Below are 23,977 nucleotides of genomic sequence, written 5' to 3'. Positions count from 1 at the left end.
TGCATTACACACTTTTGAGGTCAGTTCCCAACCCCAGACGGGGGGGGGGAGACAGAGAGAAACTCCTTAGACAAAAAGAGACCTATTTCATTCTATTGCTTGATTCCAAGGCACCAAATGGTTTAAACGCCTTTGATGAACTTCATAACGTTTTATAATGGTAATGATGAACTGATTGTTGAGGTTTTCTGGAATGGATATGTAAAGCTAGCCTAATTAAGTATACTGTGATTACACATTCTTGGGTTTTAGTTTTACACTCAATGAAACAGGATGATTTTCAAATCATGTGCTTCAGCTGTAACCGTTGATTATTACACACTGTTTATAATTTGAGTTTTTTCACCTAATTCACATGAGCACTTTTTGTTTTAGTTTGCATATTGAGATCATATTTCATGTTTTTTTTAGTAAACTGATTACAAAGAGATACACGTTCGTTAACATCCCGGTTGGGTTACTAGGTGATCCATTGGCAATATTTCAAACATTGTATGGAGCTTGAGATAAAAAACATTTATTTGATCAATATTGAACTTTATATGACATCAAGCTATGTTTAAGAATTTAATTCTCAGCATTGGAAACTGATAAATTTGCTAGCTCACCCTACTTGATTGTGTAAATGATTATGAATTACTATCAATTTGTTCCAACCGTAAATCGATGCACATGAGCCCTATGCTCGGATTGTTGCTTGGTGTTTCTCATCTTGCTCTTAGATTGTATATCTTTTAAAATGATGATGTTCTTCATTTTATAAGGATTTAAGCACTATGCTTGGATTTGTTCTGTTGTGCATGTATTTTCCACTGTACACAAACACAAAGTGATTATGTATTCATGAAGCGATTTTATGCCCATTGACTGTGTAGTGCTTTTAACCCTTTTTCTATGGGTGATAGAGCTTTTTGTTCACTATATATTGTTACACCTACTTTGGGCGCGTCATGTGATCAAGCTCCACCTGTGGAGGGAAACGCATCGAGGAGAGTATTTGCTCTGCACTTTTGCATTAAATTTTCCACTGCTCTTATCTGATGGTGTGATGGGGTTTTACTTCTGAGCCTAAAACTACGTAACTGAGAAGAGGTCTGCGCCTGCTGGGTTACCGCTTCGAAAGCGGTCAGGAGTACTGATTGATATATATATATATATATATATATATATATATATATATATATATATATATATATATATACACATACATATATATATAAATGCATATGCATATCTATGCATATATATATATGTGTATATGTGTGCGTGTAGAGAGAGGTAGAGAGGTAGAGGTGTAGAGGTAGAGAGGTAGAGGTAGAGAGGTAGCGGTAGAGAGGTAGAGACTAGTAGAGAGAGAAGTAGAGAGGTAGAGAGTAGAGTGAGTAATAGAGAGTAGAGAGTAAGTAGTAGAGAGTAGTAGAGAGCAATAGAGAGAGTAGCAGAGAGTGAGTAATAGAGAGTAGTAGAGTGAATAGTAGAGTGAGTAGTAGAGAGTAGTAGAGAGTGAGTAGTAGAGAGTGAGTAGTAGAGAGTAGTAGAGAGTAAGTAGTAGAGTGAGTAGTAGAGAGCAGTAGAGAGTGAGTAGTAGAGAGTAGTAGAGAGCGAGTAGCAGAGAGAGAGAATAGTAGAGAGTAGTAGAGAGTGAGTAGTAGAGTGAGTAGTAGAGACTGGTAGAGAGAGAGTAGTAGAGAGTGAGTAGTAGAGAGTAGTAGAGAATGAGAAGTAGAGAGCGAGTAGTAGAGAGTAGTAGAGAGTGAGTAGTAAAGAGTGAGTAGTAGAGAGAGAGTAGTAGAGAGTAGAGAGTAGTAGAGAGTGAGTAGTAGAGAGTAGTAGATAGTGAGTAGTAGGGAGTGAGTAGTAGAGAGAGAGTAGTAGAGTAGTAGAGAATGAGTAGTAGAGAGTGAGTATTAGAGAGTAGTGGAGTAGGAGAGAGTAAGTAGTAGAGAGTAGTGGAGAATATTCCAAAGTTTGGCACAGCACCACTTGCACAATAAGTCCAATCAAATCATATCACTTAGAGTCCTTATAGAAGCGCTGAATCTTGGTGTATATTCAAATGCTTTTATTTTCCTTAGGTTTATGTACCACAGCCAGCCGAAACGTTTCGTTCTGTACAACAGAACTTCTTCAGGGCGTTCTTATTTCCTTCAAGTTATGTCAGTATCCTGTTGTCATATAACTAGATATTTCTTCCAAATGTTAGACGAGACATAAGTACATTCTTATTCGAAGTGACTAGGTATCAATTTTACCCACACAATTCGGGCAGACTTGAGTAATTTATAGCATCCTCAAAGTCAGTCTTTCAAAAATTCCAAAGTAGAGGACATGATAATCCAAATCAAAATGTTTCTCAAGAAAAGTCATTTTCAATAGTTCAAAATATTGGTGTTTGGGCTGATATGACCCAGGGACCCCCAGTATGCAAGGGGAATTAGTCCCCCCTCTGCAAACGCGCCAGTGGCCTGCGTTGCAGAGAGGTGTAAAAAGGGGCATAGCCTCATTACACCTCTGTGCAATACAGCCCCCTGGCGCATACTGGGGGTTCCAGGTGGGCTAGTTGGCCCACGGGGACCCCTAGTATGCAAGGGGAATTAGTTCCCCCTCTGCAAACGCGGCAGGTGGCTGCGTTGCAGAGAGGTGTAACAAGGGGCATAGCCTCATTACACCTCTGCAATGCAGCCCCCCTGGCGCATACTGGAGGTTCCAGGTGGGCTAGTTGGCCCCCAGGGGCCCCCAGTATGCAGTGGAAATTAGTTCCCCCTCTGCAAGTGCTGCAGGGGCTGCGTTGCAGAGAGGTGTAAAAAAGGGTGTGGCCTCATTACACCTCTCTGCAAAGCAGCCCCCTGGTGCATACTGGAGGCTCCTGGTGGGCTAGTTGGCCCCCAGGGACCCCAGTATGCAAGGGGAATTAGTTCCCCCTCTGCAAACGCGGCAGGGGGCTGCGTTGCAGAGAGGTGTTACAAGGGGCATAGACTCATTACACCTCTACAATGCAGCCCCCTGGCGCATACTGGAGGTTCCAGGTGGGCTAGTTGGCCCCCAGGGGCCTCCAGTATACAAGGGGAATTAGTTCCCCCTCTTCAAACATGCATGGGGGCTGCGTTGCAGAGAGGTGTAAAAAGGGGCGTGGCTTCATTACACCTCTCTGCAATGCAGTCCCCTGGCGCATACTGGAGATTCCTGGTGGGCTTTCAGGTCTTATATAGTTAGGAATTAGCATTAAAAAAATCTTTGAAATTCACTGAAAAAAACATAGGTTTCAGGCCTTATATAGTTAGGAATTAGCAAGTAAAAAAACCTTGCAAATTCACTGAAAAAAACATAGGTTTCAGGCCTTATATATTTAGGAATTAGCATTTAAAAAACCTTTGAAATTCACTGAAAAAACCATAGGTTTCAGGTCTTATATAGTTAGGAATTAGCATTTAAAAAACCTTTAAAATTTACTCAAAAAACGATACGTTTTAGGGGTGTTATAGTTAGCTGGACATTTCACTCATACAAAACCATTGAAATTGCTCCTATGTAGTTAGTTGTATTAACTATATTTCGCGCACCCGCAATCCACTGCTGATAATGTCACATATTACATCATTCATGACAAGGTCATGAATGATGGTCATGAATTGTTTTCTCCTTTTTATGGAAAAATACTATCTTGACTTATGTTTGAATTCAATAAAATAAGCCTTGAGCTTTTCATCCATAAATAGTTAATGACTCCTCTATAGATAACAGGGTTTATTGATGAATCTATAAGAGAATTAGTCATCTGTGTCTTTCCTCCCCTGAGACACTCCCCACTGCCCCCTGTTCCCCTTCTTCTCTCCCCCCCAGCTGTCCTGAGTATTGATCTTTTTTGGTTTGAAATATACAAAGAACTGAAATGAATGTTGAAATTACTTTATTAGTGAACTTGTCTGCATATATAAGAGGTCTATATAAGGCTACCTGTCTATTTTATTATGTTCTTCCTAAAATTGAATTGTTCATTTCTAATTGTATTTCTCTTTTGTTTTTTATCTTTTATTCTTATAAATTCAATTTATGGAAAATACGTGGCTCCTCCAGAAGAAGGCGCTGGTCGCCGAAACGCGCGTCGAGAATTATTGTGCCACTTTTTACTTAAAAACTTTTTATTGTAATCCAACTTTGTTTTGCTGTACCCATTTGCATTAATGTACTGCAATTAATTTATTTGTCCATATACTTTTTTTGACATGTAATTGATGTTTTTAAATATAAATGTTAATAAATATTAGAAACTGACTTGATTGGTAGCTTTTCCTCTTCTAATATCTCACTTAACAAGTTCAAAACATTGATTGCCTAGGTTGTTTTATGCCAATTGTTTACTAATCCCTGATCTAGGAATCATAATATCTATGTCTTCAGGGGGTCCTTGATAATTAGACGTCACCATGCTGGGGCATTCCATAGGTACCCCCCATGTGCACCCCCACCCTCCGGAGTCCCTAGAGGCCTACAATGGGCCCCCGCAGGGTGTCTAAGCATGCCTTTCCACCACCATATTAAACGTTTTCCGCCCGGTCGCATAGCGACCGGGGTGGAAAAGCGGCGGACGCTCTTTCCGTCCGCCGCGGACCCCCCAGCCATCTTAATATGACGGGGGGTCATTCTGGAGCGGATGGTGGGCTGATTGCCCATGCAAAGGCATGCAGTGCTTACCGCCAGCCTGGCGGCGGCAATCCGCCCGCCATCCTAATGAGGGCCTTTGTTTTTAGTAAGAGTAATGTATTCTCTGAATTTGGATAACTATTATGATAACATTATTTGCTAAATTAATTTGTTTTGAGAGTCACCTTTGTACAATAAAGTGCAGTACTAAAAAATGTAGAATGTGTGCAGTTACTTTATTAGTTGTTGAGTAGTTAATAGTGTTGGTTGTTTAGAATTAGGTTTGTGTTCTAAATCTATAATTTTGCAGTCAGTATACAAACATGATAAAATGCCTGGTGTCATATTTTTTCTGTAATATCACACTGTGCATGTGTGTACATTAAGGATTTATATTTGCCCCTTTTGAAACGTTTTACAGTAGTGAATGTGTTTTGATAAAATACATGGTCTCGTTTTTTCTGTAATATCACACTGTGCGTCTGTGTAGATTAAGGAATTATATTTGCCCTTTTTTCAATATTTTCTAACGTCTCCTGTCATACTTCCCCCTCTTTACTTTTATTTCTTCCTCTTTCGTGGTACTACCCTCTTTTTCTTATATTCTTCTCTATCTTCATATTGCCCTTCTTTGTGTTTATTTTTCCCTATCTTTCCTCATATTCTAGCTGTCTTCTCATTTTCTTCCCTTTCTTTTTATACTTCATTTTTCATTTTTCATTTACTTCATGTTTTTTCCTCTTTTTCCTTTCTCTCTCTCTGTATATACTCTGGGCAGATTTACAAGCCCCTTGTGCGTTTTTGATGTTTTATTGTGTCACTTTTTTTAATGTAATGTTGGCGAAAATAATAATGTAAATTGCATATGTATTTGCAAAATGAGTCAGGGTTGTTTACTGAACTGTAGTAATTCTATACATGGAATGTGTATAGTAAGTTAATCGTTTTTCAGTAGTAAATAATAAAATGCATGGTCTGATATTTTTTTGTCTAGTATCACACTGTGTATCTGTGTACATTAAGGAATTATATTTGCCTCTTTTTAAACGTTTTTACAGTAGTAAATTTGTTGTGGTATAATGCATGGTGTTATATTTTTTTGTTTAATGTCACACTGTGTGTTTGTGTACATTAAGGAATTATATTTGACCCTTTTTACATATTTTCTACCCTCTCTCCTCTAACTTATTCCTCTCTTTTTCTTATATTCTCTGCTGTTCTCATACTGCCATTGTTTGTGTTTATATTTCCCTGTCTCTGCTCATATTCCTTCTGTCTCCTTATTTTCTCCCCTCTCTCTTTATATTTCATTTTTCTGTTGATACTCCCTATTCTGTCCTTTTTCCTTTCTCTCCCTCTCTCCTCTTACTCCTTCCTCTCTTATCATACTACCTCTTTTTTCTTATATCATCCTCTCTTCTTATACTTTTCTTTTTTCTTTTTACGTGCTCCTCTTTTTGCATACTTCCCCTATTCTTTATATTCTTTCTTGTCTTAATATTCACCCCTGTCCTCATAGTTCTTACTGCTTCCTCATAGTACTCCCTCTCTCCTTATACACTAAGTCTTCTATTATATTTGTCTTTTCTCTACATTTTTGTCTCTCTCTCTATCTTTATATTCTTTCCTCTTTCTTCATATATATTCTTCTCTTCTTATATTCTCTTTTTCCTTTTATACTCCCTATTCTTTTCTCATACTTTTCTTTTTCTTCTCATACTCCCCTCTCTCTGCTCACACTTTTTCTCTCTTTTCTTATACTTTCCACTCTCTACTGATATTGCCCTCTTTTCTTATTGTGACATTTCACTCTTCATTGTCCCCCCTGTCATTATACTCCCTTCTGTTTTCATATTCTCTTCTCTCTTTCCTTACTTCTCCATGTCTCCTCATACTACTGCCTTTTTGCTTCATTCCCTTTTGTCCTATACTTCGCCTCCTTCTTCCTTTTATATTTTCATTTTCTGTTCTCTCTGTTTATACTTCTTCTTTCTGTGCTTGCTCTCTTGTCTTACTCCTCCTTGACTCTCTGCATATGCTCTGCAGCACTTTCCTCATACTCTCCGTCTTTTCATACTGACCTCTCTCTTTATATTTGTTTCTCTTGTCGTACTCCTGCCTCTTTCTTTATACACTTTTCACTCTTCATATTACTTTTTTTCTTTTTATAGTACTTCTCTCTCTCCCCTTTTATACAGCCCCCATCTCTGCTTACACTCTCTTTCTTTCTTCTTATACTGTTACTTCTCTCCTTATACTTCCACCTTTCTCATCATACTCCCTCTTACCTCTTCATACTTTCCAGTCTGTTCATACTCCCTTTATATCTTTATATTGCTGTGTCTGCTTATACTCCCCTTCCTTCTCATATTTTCCCTTGTGTCATACTCCTTTTTCTTTTGTTGTAAGTCCTTCTATTTTCATAGTCCTACATTTGTCCTTATAATCCTCCTTCTCTTCTTAAAAGTAATATAGTAGTGTATTTTATATATTTATTTTTGTAATGTTATATATATTTTTTATAATAGATTCTATTTATCAATACTGAAAAAAATGCATCATGCCTACAAAAGCTCAAAAGAGAAAACGACGAAAGAAAGGTGTTTATTTAAAGAGAAGTCCTCCACAAAATTTACATGAACAACAATGTGTTAAGAATAAGAAAAAAAGTCCTGGTAAGAGAATGAAAACTTTTCTCAAGAAATTATCCAAGACTTATTAGGATGGCGGGCAGAAAACCTCCCGACCGCCATGGAGACGGAAACCAACCACCCGTCTGCACCGCGGATACACCGGCGGCCACATTAGGATCAACCGCCACTAAAGACCGACCGTGGCGGTAGCGGGCCAAGCAAAGCCGCCCGATGCGGGCGGTGATGGCCAAAAAACGACCGCGGCGGTCGGAAAAGCTGCGGAAAAGCAACAACCCGCCGCAAGGACAGCGGACACACTGCACGGAAAATTAAGATAACCCCGAGGGTGTCACGGTTGGAAACGCTGTTACCGACCACCGCGGTCGCACACAGGAGTGAATGGGAAAAATAGCGGAAGAGCTGCAGCATAGACACCGTAGCGGACGGGACATGAAAAACATGGCGGACGATGCCAAAATACCGCAGTGATGCCAAACAGTGCACAAATAAAATCAGCCATGCCCCTCAAATACATAACACACATACAAATAAAACAAATAAAGCAAAAAAACAAAAACAAGGACAACTCCCACCACACACCTGACACGCAAAATCTACTTGGACACACCCACACAGCTGAGTATGAAGCCACCCCCTTCACTAACCACAATCCTTTACAACACTCCAGAATAGAAGGCCATACCCCACATCTAACAGGAGAGGCAAAAGAGCACAGCACACACACACATCCACCACCACCATCACCACCACCTTTACACCAGCACAAATAATCCCCCAGCACACAACACACTTCACACCTCAACACCATACCCCTGCACCCACAAACACCTCAACCACCACACACCCTGACAACACAAAAAATGCCCAAATTCACCGAGAGTGAGTTGACAGTCATGGTCAATGAGATTGTGAGAGTAGAGCCACAACTGTTTGGTAGCCTGGTCCAACAGACACCATTAGCCACGAGGACACAATTGTGGGAAAGGATAGTCCAAAGGGTGAATGCAGAAGGAACCACCCCAAGATCCAAGAAGGAGATCATGAAGCGGTAGCATGATCTCAAGAGGGTTGTCAAGGAGAGGAGGAGTAAGAACTGGACGTTGGGGAACGAGACTGGCAGTGGTCCTCCCATCCCACAGAAAACATTCACACCATGGGAGGAGACGGTGCTTGCCATACTGCTTCCTGAGAGTCTCACAGGAGTAGCCAGGGGAGCGGAGGCTGGTAAGTACAAACAAATGCCAAACAACACACTGAGAAGTACTTCCTTGCAATACCAAAACACCATTACACTGTCCACCCTCACACAACAGGTAGCTAGCCATCTTGCTTAGGAGGCCTGTACGGGGATGGAGGCTTGCACTACCACTCCCACCATGCCCCCTGTCCCACATCTGAGCAGGATACAGACCTCCCCCACCCAGGAGCATGTGCCAGCCATTGTACTGTTCAACAAACAGACATACAGGTAGGTAGCCATATTGTATTGGAGCACTGTTTGGGTTTGGGAGGCCTGTATCACTACTCCCAGCATGTCCCCTGGCCCACACTCCAGCAGCATGGAGGCCTCCCCCACCCAGGAGCATGTGTCAGCCATTGCACTCTTCACCCTCACCTAACAGGTAGGTAGCTATCTTGCTTGTGATGTCTGTCTGTTGGAGGGAGGCCTGCACTACCACTCCCACCATGCCCCCTGTCTCACAGCAGAGCAGGATACAGGCCTCCCCCACTCAGGAGCATGTGTCAGCCTTTGTACTGTTCAACAAACAGACTGACAGGTAGGTAGCCGTCTTGTATTGAAGCACTGTTTGGGTTTGGGAGGCCTGTATCACTACTCCCAGCATGTCCCGTGGCCCACACCCCAGCAGCATGGAGGCCTCCCCCACCCAGGAGCATGTGTCAGCCATTGCACTCTTCACCCTCACCTAACAGGTAGGTAGCTATCTTAACTCTTCCTGATGTGTGTGTGTGTGGAAGACCTGCATTCTTAAACGTAGCAACAATTGCATGCAATGCAATGAGATGCAACATGTATGAGTAAATGATGTTCCTCTGCACTATGAAATTACACACAGTGTTGACATGAATTATACTACTGGTTCCTTCATATTTGTGTAGTGTACAGACAGTCGTTTATACACAGCTGACACAATACTTGCACAGTGCCCAACACTGACCATTCCCCATCTACTCCACAGGTGATGAAGAACTCACTGCTGAGGACAACACCAACGACCAGCAGAGCCAGTCTCCACTCCCGGTACATGGACTCTGAGATGTGGACTCCCAGGACAGTTTGGACGATGAGCTCCAGCCCGGCCCATCTGGTGTGCCACAGACCCAGAGGTCCCAGGCCCCCATCCTCCCCACCACCACATCTGCTGCAACAACAGCACAGCAGACCCCTCCTGTCACGGCCTCTGCCTCCACCGCAGCCACCACCACCGCCACTACCACTAATACCACCAGTACCACCTGCAGCACCCTCCCAGGACCAGGCCACAGCAACAGCTGTTGAGGGCAGAGAGAGAATGCATGGACTCACAGTGGCGAGGCAAGAGGTCCGTGGCAGCAGAGCAGGTGGGAGGGCCAGGGTCACCACCAGACCTCGGGAAGAGTGGACACCATCCCTGGACCACTTCACCAGCGTAGTGGAGGCATACCAAGAGATCCAGGGACAAAGTGGCCGGTTGGATGAACTTTTAAGGGAGCTCATCCTGCTGATGAGGTCCATTGACAACTGCCTTGGACAGGTGGTGGACCTCATAGGCCAGCAAGTGGCGTTGCAGAGGGACTGGCCTGTGTCCCAACCACCACCTCCGTCCCCTCCTCTTGTGCCGCAGGATGACAGTGCACCATGTTCCCCTGCACCAACAGAGAGGGGCGAGTCCCCTCATGCTGCTGGCCATTCAGCCGGCCCCCCCGCCAAAAAGATCTAGGGGGCATCCAAAGAAGAGCCTGGGAGTCTCCGGAGGCAAAGCACCTGCCACACGCCAGTCACGGAGCCAGCCGTGATGACAACCCTCTTCCCTACTGCATTGACTGTTTGGACTATCTTTCACCAAATTTCCTTGGCAATTGCACCCGTCTGTTGAACTGGGTCACCACATCCATGTGGACTCTACTCTTGCATCTCATCGAACAGGACTGTCAACTCACTGCTCATTCCCCACTGTCATATAAATATTCCCGCACAAATCACATGTCCACTGCCAAAATGAAATACCTGACGCACCAGATTTTGTGCAGTATCGTTTTTAGTGCAATATTTACTATGTTGACAAGGTCCATGATGTGTCCAAATGCTGTACAGTTTGTAGTGCATGATTCATCTGTAGCACCTAGGGAGACACAACAGAACAACAATCACTGGTCTCATTGTGGCATCACAGGCAGAACACTACACAAAACATACACAAGACACAACAGGCATACTAGACAATGGGCTGCAGGTGTGTCCAGCATACGTCCCAATACAGAACGTCAATGTCACATTTACCACACACAGGTGACTGAACGTGTGCCTGTCGGTTACATCTTGGCATAGCCCTTCACAACAACAGCAATCACACCAGACAATGTACACTTTGTACCTCGTCACCCACTTTCAAGTGAAGTAGCGTTCGATAAGCTGCAGGCGCAGGTCTTCTCCTTCCTCCTCTCCACTGTCCTCATCACTGGACTCAGGTCTTTGAGCAGGTGGTGGCCAAGGTTCCTCACCATTGTCCAGGAGCAGGGGGACCCTCTTGTGGATGGCCAGGTTGTGCAGCATACAACATGCCACAACGATCTTTCACGCCTTCCCAGGTGAGTATGCCAGTGCACCTCCGGTCCTGTCAAGGCAGCGGAATCTTGACTTCAGCAGGCCAAAAGTCCGTTTGATTACCCGTCGGGACCTGCCATGGGCCTCATTGTAGCGGATGTCAGCCGAGGTCCTGGGATTCCTGAGGGGGCTCAACAGCCATAGCCTACTGGGGTATGCTGAGTCACCTGTGAATGACAAACACCCATTGCAATGTTGCTCTTAGTAACGTTTACGAGGAAGTGCGGTGAATCCTTATGAGGTGATACATGAAGAGCGAGGTATGAACTTTGCTGTATTGTCCACTTAGTGGAGGCTATTGGAAACATATGGGTTATTCTCATTAGCATTGTCCATCTCTTTTAGGTTCTCCTGCCATTTCACTTTTCATTTTGCTTAGTGGGCAAACATTGAATATCTACATAATGAACGTTTGGTAAGGAACATTTTGAATATTAGTTTTTTGTCTCATATGGTCTTAGCAAGTCACTATCCCAATATGGGCACGAGCACTATATCTCCTACACTAGTAAGAGGTTGACTTTCGAGTGAGGCATTTTTCACTTTGTAACCACAGGAATTGTATTTCGTGCATTATGTTTAGGAATTTAACTGAGGCGCATCTTTTATGATTTTTCTGAACTGCACACGTGGTGTTTTCACTCTACTGAGCACTATTAGTTCTTCTGATTCTATTTAAATCCTTGGTGTCCGTGGTGTCATTACCCAGCTTTAACTTAGACTTACGAAGTGCAGGTCAACACTGCATGTTGAGGAATTGCTGTTTTTTTTGTGTTGTAGATCCGAACTGGAACCACATAACTTTCTTCAAAGAATTGTGTATTATAGTAATCTTGTTGTGACATTTATCCCTTGACGAAGGGTTCATCTTAGAACCCAAAATGCATTGGGTATCTCTTTAAGTTTTTGTAAACCATATTGTTTTCAAATGATTGAAATGTAATGAGTGAGCAAGAAACTCATGGATTGAATTCATAATTTTGTTGTGATGGACTAAATACAAATGATATGATACATTGACATCACAATTGTACGACTAACTATGGTTTAATGCTGTAGAATAAACCAGAATGTGAAAAGAGTAAATTACAGGTTTGACTTTTGACTTGCGATTAACACTGAGGCCCTCTGCCCATAGCTGTGCGATAGGTAGCGTAGGGTTTTCCTTACGCTCTCTTACAAATTATTTAACACTTGAGGGCTTTGGGTACAGGATCCCACACTTGTCAGCACGCGGAATAAATAACACATAGCATAAACTTTGGACTTAAAAATTGCATAAATAGGTGTTCTGGCTCACTACACTACACATGATTTTGAAAGAGGCAGACCTGGACAACCAATTGGTGCTGCTTTGCAACTTACAGACGACCCCAGGGGGCTATACGTTTGTGGGAGTGAGCCTCACATTTCCACTGCTCACAGCTGCCTCCTGAGCCTGCTGCTGTGGACCCTCTCCTGCTGCTGCCTCCTGAACCTGCTGCCTGGGACCCTCTCCTGCTGCTGCCTCCTGAGCCTGCTGCCTGGGACCGCTCACCACTCACTTCCGCCACAGGTGTTCCATGTCCACAGGGATGGCATGGACAGAGAAGATCCGTGCCAGTCCATTCACCAGCTAAGAGCTAGAGGTCCTTGTGGACGAGGTGCTGGCACAGTACCCAAGGCTGCTTGGTGGTCCCCATGTCGTGGTAAGTCACCATGAAGGTAGCTGTCGGGCAGGGGGGTGTCAGACGTGTAGTTGTGCTGCTGCAGTATATGCCTGAGGATGTGGGGTTGTGTCAAACACAACCCCACATCCTCAGGGCGAGGGAGTGTGTCTGTCACAATGTCACTCTTTCCCATGCTTCACCTGTATGTGTGAGTGGGGAGTGTTACATTGTCAGCCATACAGAGCCACCAAATGTTTGCCATGTAGGTGCCAGGACAGTAATTGCTTGTGTGAGTATTTCTGTGTGCCCCTGTTGTCTGACTCAATGGGCCCCAGAGAGTCGGACCAGTGGCTGCCCACACAAACGAAAAATACCACCAGACTTACATGTTCCTTGCACCAGTTCCTTCCCACTGAATATTAGATATGCCACATCTGTGCCCTCTGTAATTGCAGACTTACACACTTCTGTCAATGCATATTATGTTGATGCATCTTGCATTTGTGAGATTATCCTGGACCCTCTACACCCCAATGTGTGCATGCAATCACATCTGTGTGGGCCATGCAGAGTGCCCTTGTGAGGGCTCCCCCAGTTTGGGATGGAGGGAGGTTACAATAGGTCCTGAGTCTGCGTCTTGCTACTGTACTGATTGATGTTGGTACCTGACATTGTGGAACTGGTCATTAACCCTTCTTTTCTCTCATACATGCAGCTCAAGGTAAACCAGCGTAAGGCCGTGTGGAGGGCCACTGCGGCAAAGGTGCGAGCCCTGGGGGTATCCAACCGCTGACGCACACACTGCCACAAGAGGTGGGACGACATCAGTCGGCTTGCCAAAACCGTGGCTGAGATGACATTGGGGATGCTCCCACGCACAGGGCGTTTGGCACGGCGCAGCATGACTCCAGTGATGGGCCGCATCTTGGCAGTGACTCATGCAGACCTGGATGCACGTCGGAAGGAGCATCGCCAGCAATGCAGGGGTGGTGAGTATCTGGGGAGCGTGACTTTTGCTTGGAGTGGATGCATGTGTACAGGGCCTGTGGCAGCGGTGAGCCAGGTGATGTGCGTGTGTTGCTGTGCTGTGCTGTGTCATGTGAGTGGCTGCTGTGATGTGTGCTTGTATCAGGTATTGTGCCACCCTGGCCTTACTGAGCAGATCCTCCCTGCTGTACTTTCCCATTGCCAGATGTGTTGGGCTCCACATGGTCATTCAGCGTTGGGATGGTGTGGGTGATCTATAATGGGGTGAACAGCAGTGTCCACTTGCTGAGAGTTAATTCATGTATACCGACTTTGCCTGCACCATGATCGTTGGTGCTCCAACATCTGCAAATAATGTGCCCCAGATTACCACATGGTGCTTGCTATGGCCTACGTGGCATTTCGGACTGTGATGTCCTAATGGGTGTGTGTGTTTTCCCCTCCTGTTCCCTGAAGGTCTGTTAGTGGTAACAAGTGTTGTACCCTCATCATGTCCCAAGGCGTGGGCAGGCCAAGTTGTGTGTGTGGTACACTTCATTTAAGGGCAGGGTGTAGTGCTGTGTGGCATCAACATGGCTCACTCATGGCAGATATTCAGCGTTGCAGGCACTGTTGTGGTCTATTTTGTGTGTAGTTGCACAGTGATTGCACGGGTTGGTGGTTACCATGTAGATTTGGGCCTCTCCTGTAGTGCATTGTCTTGAATTTGTGTGACCAGATGATGACACTTACACAACCCTGTATCTCTCTCTCATGCAGATTCGAAAGAGATCACGGAGGAACATGAGCCCGAACCCAGTGGTGGCGAGAGTAGCACTACAGCTGCAGCGGAGTCCAGTGATACAGAGCCCACCAGCGCATCGAGGGGGGCAGAAGTATGCAGGAGGAATCCGTGGCTGAGACACAGAGTACCACATCATCTGATGCCAGCGGGGATGCATCCATGCTGGCAGGCACAGGGGATGGGGAGTCTGCATCATCATCTACCACCCAGCGGCCAGTGCCCAGCCTCCCATGCACTTCTTCTGGTGCTGCCCGTATCCGTGTCACTAAGAGGGGACGAGTCACATTCACACCTGGCACCGCTGCCCCTGCACCTGTCCCCCCTGCTGCCCTCACTGCAGAGTGTGTAGAGCTCCTGCGCCAGCTCTGTGTGGGCCAGACCGTCCTGCTCAATACCTTCAGTGACCATGACAAGAAATTAGGCCAGGTGGTTGCATACATGGAGGGCATACACGCTGATGTGGGTGGGCTACACCGTACAGTCCAGGCGTTGTCATCCACAGTGACGCCAGTCCTTCAACAGGCACATGCTCCCATTGCAGCTCAGGTGCCTTTGTCCACCCCCCAGTCAGTGGCCACATCAGGTGACAGTGACCACGGTTTGCCTGCGTCACCAAAAAGATACAGCACAAGGAGCACACAACAGACACAACGCAGGCACTCCCGCCCACAGACACCATCCCCACTGAAGAGCAGGGCCACCCCACAATGCACAGACACGAGCCAGTCAGGGAAGATCAAGGCCAGGTGATCAATGAGGCAGACATCAGGCTCACATGCCGCAGAGGCATCACCAGCAAAAGACTCTCCTGTCACTGAAACTTCACACAGACCTACCCATGCAGTGTCTGTGTCTACTGAGGAGGTGTTGCATAGCAGGGGTACACCTAGGAAGAGCACAGGGACACATCCACCCACCACATCTACCCCAATTCTTAGTCCATTGAAGGAGGTGGAGGAGGGCACTGTAGAGACCACTCCTGCCAAGAAGTCAAAGCAGGGCACTGTAGGGGGATCACCTGGCAAAAAGGCAAAGGAGGGCACTGTATAGACCACCCCTGCCAGGAAGTCCAGGCGTTGTCATCCACAGTGACGCCAGCCCTTCAACAGGCACATGCTCCCATTGCAGCTCAGGTGCCTTTGTCCACCCCCCAGTCAGTGGCCACATCAGGTGACAGTGACCACGGTTTGCCTGCGTCACCAAAAAGATACAGCACAAGGAGCACACAACAGACACAACGCAGGCACTCCCGCCCACAGACACCATCCCCACTGAAGAGCAGGGCCACCCCACAATGCACAGACACGAGCCAGTCAGGGAAGATCAAGGCCAGGTGATCAATGAGGCAGACATCAGGCTCACATGCCGCAGAGGCATCACCAGCAAAAGACTCTCCTGTCACTGAAACTTCACACAGACCTACCCATGCAGTGTCTGTGTCTACTGAGGAGGAGTTGCATAGCAGGGGTACACCTAGGAAGAGCACAGGGACACATCCACCCACCACATCTACCCCAATTCTTAGTCCATTGAAGGAGGTGGAGGAGGGCACTGTAGAGACCACTCCTGCCAAGAAGTCAAAGCAGGGCACTGTAGGGGGAACACCTGGCAAAAAGGCAAAGGAGGGCACTGTATAGACCACCCCTGCCAGGAAGTCAAAGGAGGGCACTGTAGGGGGAACACTTGGCAAAAAGGCAAAGCAGGGCAATGTGGAGACCACCCCTGTCAAAATGGCAAAGCAGGGCACTGAAGACACTACCCCTAGCACAAAGGCAAAGCAGGGCACTGTGGAGACCACCCCTGGCAAAAAGACAAAGCAGGGCACTGAAGACACCACCCCTGGCACAAAGTCAAAGCAGGGCAATGTGGAGACCATCCCTGGCAAAAAGGCAAAGCAGGGCACTGTAGTTGGTACACCTGGCAAAGAGGGGGAGGAGGTCCTGAGGCGTAGCCAGACCAAGCATTCCGCAGGATCCAGCACATCACCAGAGGTAGTGCCAGTGTCTGCACCTGGTGTGGGACAGTTGGTGTGTGTTCCTGTTGGGTCATCAACACTTCCCATCAATCCCAAGACAGGGAAGCCAATTCATATTCCCAAAAAGTGAAAGGGCACCCCTCCAACCTCTCCCACCCACACTGTGTCAGAAGCAGCATGCCATGCCACAGTTAGCCCCACATCACTTGGGGCTCTGTCACCCCAGTTAAGTGGGCCTGCTGTCACTGACACACAGCCAGGTCCAAGTCTGCATGACTTCCAGGAGTGAGTTGACATCCCCCTCATGCGCCTGTGCCTCATAAATGTGTGCTAGTCCTGACCATTGTTTACAAGCATGGACACTGGCCCTGTTGCTCTGCTGTGTCGTGCTCTCACCAATGCCTTGGACACTGGCCCTGTTGCTCTGCTGTGTTGTGCTCTCACCTGTGCCTTGGACACTGAACCTGTTGCTCTGTTGTGTCATGCTTTCACCTGTGCCTTGGACACTGGCCCTGTTGCTCGGCTGTGTCGTGCTCTCACCTGTGCCTTGGACACTGGACCTGTTGCTCGGCTGTGTCGTGCTCTCACCTGTGCCTTAGACATTGGCCCAGTTGCTCTGCTGTGTCGTGCTCTCACGTGTGCCATGGACACTGGCCCTGTTGCTCTGTTGTGTTGGCCTCTCCCCTTCCGTGGACACTGGCCTTGTTGCTCTGCTGTGTTGGACTCCCCCCTGCAATGGACACTGGGCCTATTGCTCTGCTGTGCTGTACTCTCACCTGCCATGGACACTGAGCCTGTTGCTCTGCTGTGCTGTACTCTCACCTGCCATGGACACTGGGCCTGTTGCTTTGCTGTTGTGTACTCTCACCTGCCATGGACACTGGCCCTGTTGCTCTGCTGTGTTGGCCTCTCCCCTGCCATGGACACTGGGCCTGTTGCTCTGCTGTGCTATACTCTCTCCTGCCATGGACACTGGACCTGTTTCTCTGCTGTGTTGGCCTCTCCCCTGTGCTATGGACACTGGCCTTCCTGTTTGTGTTTCACCTGTGCATGGTATATAGTATTTTTGCATCATTTTGAGCCTTGCTGTTGTCTACTATTGTTGTACCGCTGCATCTGTGCAATATGTGAATAAATACAGTTACTTCTGGTGTGTGCTTTGTCGGTGTCCTTGCTGATTAAAGTTCTGTTTCTGTTCGCATTTGATTGCCTGTGCACCATGCTCCATGTATCACTTCAACATTGCAAGACTCTTTGCAACCATCATAATTGTGGGCAGGGGTGACAGGGCCTTACGTCCATTCTGAGCCTGCAAATTGTGTGATCTGTGATGGCTATTTCACCTGGCATGCAGTCATCTTGTTAGTGATTTGCAGTTGTTGGCTACACTGTTCACATGTCTGGTTGGGGGGACACTGCCAGCACAGGGTGTGATGCTGTGCAAATGTTTCAAAGCTGGCTGGGATATGTAATGCAGTATGTGTGTGGATTGCTTTCTCTGTGCCCAGCCTTGTATGTGTATGGTCATCTTGTGTTGGGCCATGGTCCTTGTGCCATGGCCTACATGAGATGCGTGGTGTTGGGTGTAGCAGAGATGTGCAGTGTGAAGGGTGTCAGTTTGTAGTGGATTTGTGTGTGCCCCTGTATTGTGTGAAACACACATGTGTCACCAAGGAGTTGTATGCCTGTTGTTTGTTTTGTCTTGCCTGGGTAGGGGATTGTATGCACGTGTATGAGATGTTTGTAGTGCACTGTGCTGTGTGTTGGTGTGTCAATGGTGATGTGTGTGACTCCTCCTTGTTGTGTTTGTCAGTTTGGAGTGTACAAAGAGTGTGAGTTGCACATCAGTGTTGTGTTTGATTGATCCTCAATGTGTCTTGGGTGTTTTTGTGTAAACTGTGTGGCCCTGCTGCTCCAAACTGGCATTGTGTTTGTCATGCATTGCAGGCGCATGGTGGTTTTTGCACTCCAGTATGGCAAGGTGTGTGTGGTTTTAGGCCATCCGATATGTGTGCCACTTGTGCCTGGCCATTGTGGGTGTTCTGTCCCTCTATTTGTGTGTGGTACACCCCTTACATATCTGCTACTGACATGCAGGCTGTTTAACTTAGATGTCAGCTTTCCCCTTGGTTTCCATGTGTGTGTTGGTGTGCGATGGCTGCGAGGGGGCACATGTAGACGTTGAAGAGGGTGGGGCTGAGTGATGATCCTTGTGGTACGCCGCAGATGACTTCGGTGGCCTCGGATCTGAACGGGGGGAGGAGGACTCTCTGGGTTCTTCCGGTGAGGAACGAGATGATCCACTCCAGTGCCTTGTCTTAGATTCCGATGTTGCTGAGGCGCTGCACTAGGGTGCGGTGGCAGACAGTGTCGAACGCTGCAGAGAGGTCCAGGAGGATGAGGGCCGCTGTTTCCCCGTTGTCGAGCAGGGATCTGATGTTGTCAGTGGCTGTGATGAGGGCAGTCTTGGTGCTGTGGTTAGCTCGTAAACCGGACTGCTAGTGGTCAAGGGATCGGTTCGTTTCGAGGAAGGCGGCAAGCTGTCTGTTGACGGTCTTCTCGATTACTTTTGCAGGAAAAGGGAGGAGCGAGATGGGGCGGAAGTTCTTGAGGTCGGTGGGGTCTGCGGTGGGTTTCTTCAGGAGGGCGCTGAGCTCGGCGTGCTTCCAGCTCTCCGGGAAGGTCGCGGTGTTGAAGGAGTTGTTGATGATGTCCCGAAGTTTGGGTGCAATGATGGAGTCGGCTTTGTTGAAGATGTGGTGTGGGCAGGGATCGGCTGGGGAGCCCGAGTGGATGGTGTTCATCGTGTGGGTGGTATCTTCCGTGCTGACCTGAGTCCAGGCGCACATGGGGGTGGTGGGGGGGTGTAGGTTCGGTGGTGGGGTATGTGTTCTGAGCGCCGAAGCTGTCGTGTATGTCGACGATCTTACGGTGAAAAAAGGTGGCCAGAGAGTTGCAGAGGTCTTGAGAAGGCGTGATGTCGTTGTTGCTGGCGTTGGGGTTGGAGAGCTCTTTCACGACGTTGAAGAGTTCCTTGCTGTTGTGGGTATTGTTGTCCAGTCGTTCTCTGAAGGATGACCTTTTGGTGGTGCGGATCAGCTGGTGGTGTTTGCGGGTGACGTTCTTGAGGGCTATCATGTTGTCCGTTGACTGGTTGTGGCGCCAGGCTTTCTCGAGGTCACGGCAGGATTTCTTGGAGTCTTTGAGATCGTTGGTGAATCACGCGGTATACAATGATTACCACGCATATTTTACAACGCGGTACCGTTACCACGCTACTTTTAGCACGCAGGTCTTTACAACGAAATGCGCTGGGGGGCGCTCCAGGATAGTAAATACTTTAATTTACTATCCAACTCCTTTCCCTAGAGTCCACGGGGACTGGAGTTGGAATAGTAAATTAAATAATTTACTATCCAGCGCCCCTCCACGCAAGTCGTTGTAATGACTTGCGTGGTAAAAGTAGCGTGGTAACGGTACGCATTGTAAAAGTACGCGAGGTACCATCATACAACTGAACCACGCAGCTTTCTTGCTGCTGAGGTTGCTGGGAGGGTTTTTCAGTGGAGCAAGGGTGTCAGCGCAGTCAGTCATCCACTGTGCGAGGTTATGGGCTCCTTCGTTGGGGTCCGTGGTGTTGGTGGGAGGGTTTAGGCGCAAGGAAGGCCTATGCAGACCCCAAAAACCCCGCCAACTTTCGCCCGATCTCCCTCCTTCCAGTCTATTCTAAGATTCTGGAAAAGCATATAAATAAACAACTCACCAGTTACATTGAATCTCGAAACATTTTACACCATTCACAATCTGGCTTCCGGTCAGGATTTTCAACAGAATCTACACTTTTGGGAGTCTCTGAAGCCATTTGTCACCTGGAGGACAGAGGGGAAACTGTGACACTTTTTTTATTGGATCTAAGTGGCGCGTTTGACACGGTTTCCCACCCCATCATTGTTAATACCCTAAAATCCTCTGGCATCACTCATTCCACCCTCAGATGGCTTGCCAGCTTTTTGTCTGATCGGACGTTCCAAGTCTTTTCTGCTACATCTGCCTCCAAAATCCATAAATCTTTACATGGTGTTCCCCAAGGTTCCATTTTGAGCCCCCTTCTTTTTAATTTGTATGTCACACCACTGGATGCCATAGCGGAGCAAGCGGGGCTCTCCATTTACTCATACGCAGATGACCCTCAGATCATCTTCTCACTTTCCACCAGTCATCATTCTACTATATCTTCCCTCTGTTTAGGACTCAACAACATTGCCTCCTGGATGCACGACAATAAGTTAAAATTGAATGGAGGGAAAACAGAACTCCTTCTGTGTGGCCACAACACCGCCTTATGGGGGCCCTCCCATTGGCCTGCTCAAATGGGCAACCTTCCTACCCCATCCAAAACTGCACGCAACTTGGGCATCATTTTTGATGACCAGTTGTCAATGAGGCAACACGTGGTTAGAGTCTCCTCTATCTGTACCACGATTCTTAAATGGTTGAAAAAAATCATTTGGATGCTTCCCTTGGACACCCAGAAAACCGTAGTCCAGGCTTAATTACATCTCGCCTGGACTATGGTAATGTTCTTTTCCTGGGGGCCGGCAAGGAGGTAGTCCGCAAATTACAGACGGTCCAGAACATAGCGGTACGTCTGCTATGCAAACTACCCAACAAGTCTTCCACTTCCTCTTCTTTACGCAGCCTTCACTGGCTTTGCATTGATGATCGTTCCAAGTTTAAGGCACTCTGTTTCATGCACAAAATTAACACCGGTAGGGCACCACACTATTTGAGATCTTTAATTCATTCTTATTCTTCCTCTCGCACCCTTCGATCGTCCAACCAACACAAGCTTCAGATCCCCAGGATCAGGAGAGCCAGAATGGGCGGTCGCTCCTTTGCTTTTCTGGCCTCGTCCCTGTGGAACTCTCTCCCTTTATCTCTTCGGATTGAACCTAGTTACTTTAAGTTCCGCAGGGATCTTAAAACTTGGTTATTTAACCAATAAGTCACTTTTCTGCTGGCCCACTCCCCTCTTGTTGTTTTTAGCGCCGGGAAACCTCCGGGTAGCTGCGCGCTTTAAAAAATTAAATATAATAATAATAATAATAATAAGGAGGTGGTGTGTTGGTCGGTGGTGACTTTGCTCCAGCATCTACGGGGGGTTTGTTGAGGGCGGTGTTGGGTCATTGTTTTCCTGAAGTTGAAGTGTACGCAGCTGTGGTCGGTCCAGTGGAGCTCGGTGTGTGGGCGAAGGAGATGTGGTTACTGGAGGAGAAGACAGGGTCGAGCGTGTGGCCGGTATAATGGGTGGGGGTGTTGACCAGTTGCTTGAATCCGAGGTTGGCAAGTTTGTCTAGTAGGGCGGGGGTGTTGTTGTCCTGGTCGTTCTCCAGGTGGAAATTGAGGTCTCCTAGGAGGATGTAGTCAGGGGAGGCGAGAGCGAGTGGGCAGATGAAGTCTGCGATGGCCTCGCTGAAGTGTGAGCGTGGTCCCGGGGTTCTGTAGTTGAGGGTTCCTCTGAGGGTGGTCTTGGGGTCGGTGTGAACCTGGAAGTGCAGGTGCTCTGCGGTGGCGGGGGTGTCGTCGGTGTTGGTCGTGATGCGGATAGTGTTTCTGTGGGCGATGCGATGCCTCCTCCGGTCTGGTTGACGCGGTCCCTCCGGATGATCTTGTAGCCGTCCGGGATGGCAATGGCGATGTCGGGGGCTGAGGAGGCGTTCATCCAGGTTTCCGTGAAGAAGGCGACGTCTGGTGCCGTTTTGTCCAGGAGGTCCTATAGTCCGACGGCGTGCCTGTGGATGGAGCGGGTGTTGAGCAGGATGCACTTGAGGTGTTGTTGTTGGCGGCTGTTTTGGCTACTGCGGTACAGGACCGAGTGCAGGTGAAGTAGCAGGCGTAGCAGGTGAAGGCTCCGTGGGTGTATTTCGGGGTGGCTTGGTAGCAGGCTGGATGTGGGCCGGTGTTGCGTGCGTGGAGGGTGGCGGCGTCGTAGCTCAGTCGGGTTGGCTGGCTCTGGCGGGGTGCAGGGGTTCTGGCGCTGGGCGCGGTCCAGGCACAGACAGGCGAAGACGGGCTTGCGTTTGGCTCGCCTGCTGCTCGTGGCCACTGCGCGTACGCGCGGTCCCCACCATTTATGGTGAAGTGGGAGGGAGGAGAAGCTGGGAGGTGGGAGCGGGCCGACGAATGTGGAGCAGGAGACAGGAGAAGGGGGCGGGCCACAGGATAGCAGAGGCGGGGAGCAGTGGGGGGGTTGGAAAGAGCGGGAAAGTGGAGCGGGGGAGAGCGAGGGCAAGCCTGGGCAAGCCTGGAGAGCGAGGGCATGCCTGGGCAAACCTTGGGAGCGAGGGCAAGCCTGGAGAGCAGGGGCCCTAAGGAGAGGCGGCAGCAAGAGGGCCAAGCAGGCAGCGGCTGCAGAATATGGGTGCATGGGGGCCGTGCGGTAGTAGAGTTACTGGGTCAAGGGAGGGTACCTGGAGCGGTTGGCCAAAAAACATCAGCGCCAGCTCCGGGACCTCCGCAGAGAGCTGTAGGACATGCAGCAACAGCTGTCCACACTACGCCACCGGAGGAAGTGACTGTCCCTTACCCCTTTTTTTAACCACTGCTGGGGGTGTGAATTGGGTGTTTGGGAAAGGGGACTTTTGGTCTTTTGGACATTGGTTGGGGTTAGGCAGGGGGGTGAGTTGGGTTAATTTATTTTATTTTTTGACTACATGAATATATTTCTTAATACTTCTTTTTCATACCAAAACATAGTATACACGTTCATATTATTTTGTTTGGGGGTTGGCGTGGTTACTGGACGTTTGGTTTCTTCCAACTTACCAGTATGAATGAAACATCTATTCCTGAAATGTACCAAAGTGACAGTAACCGAGTTAGTGAATTCAGTAGCCCTACTAGTACTTTACTAGTAGTACTGGCAGTCTCCGCTCTCCTCCCAGTCCTAGCTCATTATTCAACCTCTCCAAAATGCTTATCTTACCTGTGATTCATGTTTGAGAATAGGGGTAGCCACAGGGCTGCCTGCATGGCAAATGGTGATTAAGGTTGGTTGTTGACTTGAATCCTCAACGGATGAAATATCATTGTTGTGCTGGTAGTAGTAGTGGTACACACTGGCAGTAGCAGCATATGAAAAAACGGAAATGAAACATTGAGTGGCCTGAGCGTAGCATTAGAAACAGTACAATAGATAGTACGCTACAGCACAGTGCCATAAATTGTAGCGTAAGCAGTACTAAAGTATTCTAAATATAAGTACTAGTTTCGAGGACTATGGCTACTATAAGAAATATTATGAAGGCAAAAGATACTTAAACACAATAATTACCAATTTCATTCATCAGGTGTACGAGCATGATGTTTGATGCTTAATCCACGATGTCGCACATGAAATTCCATTTTCCAACATTTTTCTGGTGCTTAGACCTTATCCTCCCCTGCGAGTGTGTGGAATTTCTT

Source organism: Lissotriton vulgaris, chromosome 2_1 (genome assembly GCF_964263255.1).
Source record: "Lissotriton vulgaris chromosome 2_1, aLisVul1.2, whole genome shotgun sequence".
In the NCBI taxonomy this organism is placed as follows: Eukaryota; Metazoa; Chordata; class Amphibia; order Caudata; family Salamandridae; genus Lissotriton; species Lissotriton vulgaris.
The sequence above is the reverse complement of the archived record's forward strand: the minus strand, read 5'-3'. Positions refer to the sequence as shown.